The 3788-nt window shown below is 46.3% G+C and overlaps 1 protein-coding gene across 1 annotated transcript in view; it reads left to right on the forward strand.

The window, feature by feature from the left end:
• DST (dystonin) overlaps positions 1–3788 on the forward strand; it is a gene marked incomplete at its 3' end in the record, with an annotated part of 256936 nt that overhangs the window by 93885 nt on the left and 159263 nt on the right. The gene's annotated exons all lie outside the window — the stretch shown is intronic.

The raw sequence follows: 3788 nt of genomic DNA on the forward strand, positions 1-3788 counted from the left end.
GCGCCGGGGGTGGGGGTGGGTGGTGAGGGTGGGAGGGTGCCCAGTGCATCAGCTCCCAGATACGGAGCACAGATTGGTGCTCAAGGTGGGGGAGGGAGATGACCATATTTACTTTATGCCCCGATTTATCGATGGAGCGATTTGCCCTGCCTGCTGGTGACTAAGCTGTTTGGCCCAGTCTTCTGGCTGGATGAATCGATACCTTTGAAACGCAAGGAGCTATTTACACACATCTGCATTAAACTTTCCTATTTACATGCAGTAGCCACCGTGACAACCTCAAAGTACAGTATGAACTCCAGTAATAACTAGTGTGTTTGCTGGAAGCTGTGAGAGCCTTCATTTTCGTCTTTGCCCAGGAGCACTGAGCTACGCAGATTTAACCAGGGTAGAGAGTCCTGGTGTTTGGTACCCAGGATGCAGAGGGTATTCCAGCAACTCAGATGCCATTTCTTTCTTTCTTTTTTTAGTGTAGCATCTCCGCGAGCATCGTGTAGGAGCTTCGGAGGGTTTAGCCGTCATGCATTCCTGATTAATTAATATATGGGAGGTGCCAATGTTTCTGTTCTGTTAACCGGTGTTCCCTTGCACTGGCCGTAAAAGTCCAACCAGAAGTGATGGCTCATTTTACCTAGCTGAAAGCTGAGAACAGCTTGGAAATCAATCGCCCACCTGCAGGGCCGGTATGGTTTGTGTGTATGTGTTTTGTGCAGGAAAGTTGCTTCCTGGGGTGGTTGTCTCTCCCTTCCTTCAATATTTTTTTTTCTCAGAAATGGTTATGGGGTAGGATGGAGTATGTTCTTGGGGTTCTCTTGCAAAGGCCAAAGGCCTCATGTTTCTCCAAATTGGCTTCGGCACCCAGGTCAGCCCCCCTTTCCTCCCCATCCCCTACTCTCGGCTCTGGGCCCCCTCCCACCCAGCTTGCTTTGCTTCCTTCTATAATGCAAAGTTGGTACTTAATCTTCCTCTGAGGGGGCTGTAGGGGACTAGGCAGGATCCCAGCCACCCTGGCAACTGAGAGTCTCCCTAGAGTCCCCCCAGTGGGATTTTCTGATTACAGGGAAAAACAAACAGCGCCCAGCCAGCCATTCTCTGTTCTGGGTTTCTGGGGCAACAGCCTGAGCTTCTTCTGGCTTCCCTTGTGAGATGCTGGCCGGTCTCACCCAGACTTTTGGAGTAGAGCAAGGGGAGGAGGAGGCAGGATGGAGGACAGAGAGACTGTTTGAGAGCCAGGGGAGAGTGAGCAGGGGTGGCTTGGGGAGCTGGGGCAGACCTGGCTCTCAGTGCCCGTCTGGCGTACCCAAAAGTGTTTAGTCACTGAGGCCTGACTTCTTGCCCTGTTGAGACACCCCCGGCCTGCCCTCCTGCAGGACTGAGGCACCAGGAGGGACAGTGCTGGTGACAGATGTTTGGCTCAGCAGAAAGGGAAGACGGGAAAGGAGGATGGGGAGCGAAGTTGTTGGGGCTTTGTGCAAAGCCTGGGTGTTGGAATGGAAGGCCTGTATTCCGTACATTTTTGTGGAAGGTAGAAGGTGGCTTCTGGCTTGAGTTGTGATTGTGGTGGCAGAGGTGGATATTTTGATTTAGGTAGCGAAGGAGGGGATTTGAGAGAATAATCGTGCAGGTATGTGTCTGGAGAATGAGAGTATGTAAGAAAGCTAATCGAAGCTGGTGGGAGTAACTTGAAGTGTATGCGCGCAAAGTGCGGAAGGACTTGGGATGCCATGGACAAGCAGACGCTGATGCTAGTAGACTGTAGACTCCATGAGGGCAGGGGCCATGTCTTATTTTTTTTTTTGTAAAACGTTCATTGAGTGATTTGTGGGGTAGCTACGAAGTTAGTGGTAGTTGCTGCACTCAAGACCTCCAAGTGACATACTTTTAAGATTATATTAATTGGCAACAGAATGCAACCAAATTAAACAGCAAACAGAACAAACAGCCCTAATATGGAAGTGTACTACTTTGTTTAAAATAAATATTGGTAACATGTTGTTTGCTACACAAGTCATAATCAATAATCATACATGGAACATAGACTTGGGGGCCAGTTCATAAATATCTGTGGCTCAAATATGAAATTCAGATGTATTATGTGTGAAATTTGCTACTGATCACCCAGTGTGAGGATCAGGGAACAGGCCTTCTGAGGGAATTTGGTACTGAGGATAGTCTGAAAACATACTGTTAATATTTCTACTTCTGGGGGTTGTGGGGGGGGGCGGGAAGAGATTAACCAATGAGCTTAATAGTGTATATGCATAGCCAATAGTGCAGGGAAGGCCTGGGGAGGGGAAGGAAGTGGGGTGGGAGGGGTGAGTGGGGGGGGGATATCTGTAATACTTTCAACAGTAAAGATCCCAGGTACATGCCCTTGACCGGAATCGAACCTGGGACCTTTCAGTCCGCAAGCCGACGCTCTATCCACTGAGCCAAACCGGTTTCGGCTTGATTTCTGATTTTATTAGACATTTTCATACTCTGCCTAAAGCTCACCTTATTTGGAAATTCATCCCTAGTAAGAGATGGGGTGAGGTTCTGACATGTATGAGGTTGTCCATAGTGTTCATTGCTTAGTAATAAAGGATTTAAAAGTTCAATATTTTTTGTTTTTTAAGGGCATAACAATAGAAGTGAATATGAAAATGTCTAGAGCCAAAAAACCCCCCAAAACCCCAGATGATCTGTGGAATGCCTTAATTCACTCACATTTTATAAATATTTATGGAGCCTCTGGAATAAAATGAAGAAAAGCACACAGTTCCGCCTTTAAAGAAGTCCTAGTCTCATATGATAAATGGATGTGCTGGTAGTTATAGCTGGTGTGAGAGATGCAGTGTAATGGCTGGAAGGACCTAATAGTAAAAAAACCCAGAGGAGAGTCTAATTAACTTGGATAGAGAAGGGCAGGTATGGGGGGTCCTGAAAGGTTTCTGAGGGGGAAGTGCCACTTGAGGTGAGATTTAAAGAGCCTGATGGAATTAGGGGGAAAGGGAAAGCCATTTCAGAGGGAGGGCTGGGAACTACAGGAACAAAGATAGGGGGGATGTGTCGCTAAAGCATGGGGTTTGGGATAGCAGGAACTATGAAGGTGCTCGCGTGCAATACTGAGGAGATTGGACTATTTATACTTAAGTGGCGGGGAACAGCTGAAAGATTTTTAACCCGTGCAGTGACATCATCAGGTTTGCATTTCAGAGAGTCTTCTTGGTGATGGTGTCATATGTCGGACACTTTATGTTTTTAAAAGTGCTTTTGCATTTATTATAGTTTCTTCATTTTAAAGTCGTCGAGTATAACATATGCCTCTCCTATCTCTTAGAGGTGTCAATGTGAGAGTAAGATAGAAGAATGTACGGAAATGCCCATTGTATAATGCCTTTTACATAAAAACACTACGGATCTGCTGTTCTTAGCTACAGGATATCTTAAATTGAATTTTTCAGTCTCCCAGTGCCTATGAGGGTACATGGTTTATCACTGACAATGCTATATTAAAATACAGATTTTTTTTTTGATCTCATGTGAATTCACTGAAATTGGAGGGTGGTAAGCAGAGTCAGGTAAACGCATCCAGCCAGGAAGTGGTAGAGCTAGGATCTGAATTCAGGCAGGCTTGACTCCAGAGGCCCTGCTTCCCTGAGGAATACACTATTATTATCAGCAGTTTGTCCCAAAATTGCCAATTCCAAGAACGCACGGGGCGAAGGCTGTTTTTGCAGACAACCCTCCATGCTGCTTCTGTTCATTTTGACTGGCTCCTTAAATGGACATTTCACTTCATTTAA

This window comes from Myotis davidii, unplaced genomic scaffold (genome assembly GCF_000327345.1).
Source record: "Myotis davidii unplaced genomic scaffold, ASM32734v1 scaffold334, whole genome shotgun sequence".
In the NCBI taxonomy this organism is placed as follows: domain Eukaryota; kingdom Metazoa; phylum Chordata; class Mammalia; order Chiroptera; family Vespertilionidae; genus Myotis; species Myotis davidii.